Source organism: Penaeus monodon, chromosome 19 (genome assembly GCF_015228065.2).
Source record: "Penaeus monodon isolate SGIC_2016 chromosome 19, NSTDA_Pmon_1, whole genome shotgun sequence".
Taxonomy (NCBI): domain Eukaryota; kingdom Metazoa; phylum Arthropoda; class Malacostraca; order Decapoda; family Penaeidae; genus Penaeus; species Penaeus monodon.
In genome coordinates this window covers 14,894,549-14,894,814 of record NC_051404.1, presented here as the reverse complement: position 1 = coordinate 14,894,814, position 266 = coordinate 14,894,549, and the positions used below count along the sequence as shown (strand labels likewise).

The 266-nt window shown below is 35.0% G+C and overlaps 1 protein-coding gene across 1 annotated transcript in view; it reads left to right on the top strand.

Annotated features, from left to right (window-relative positions):
- LOC119585340 (gonadotropin-releasing hormone receptor-like) overlaps nt 1–266 on the top strand; it is a 107,275-nt gene that overhangs the window by 57,269 nt on the left and 49,740 nt on the right. The window lies entirely within an intron of this gene.

Sequence of the window (266 nt, the reverse complement as noted above, 5' to 3'; positions counted from 1 at the left end):
CTCTAATCATATACTGGACATCAATGAATTGACAAGGAAACTCCTTTACTTTGACCTTGTGCTATTTGAGTTCTGAGAAGTGGCAACCTAGTCAACACTCACTTACTTTTCCGATTTCCTTGAATGTAAACGTAATCTTGTTCAGGGAAAGAAGGAATGGATATCGTTTTATGATTACAGAAATATAATTCTGTACGGGGATGATCGAGATTTTATTGTCGGTTTTAATGAGTTTGATACCTGACATAGATAAGTGTAAACTAGAA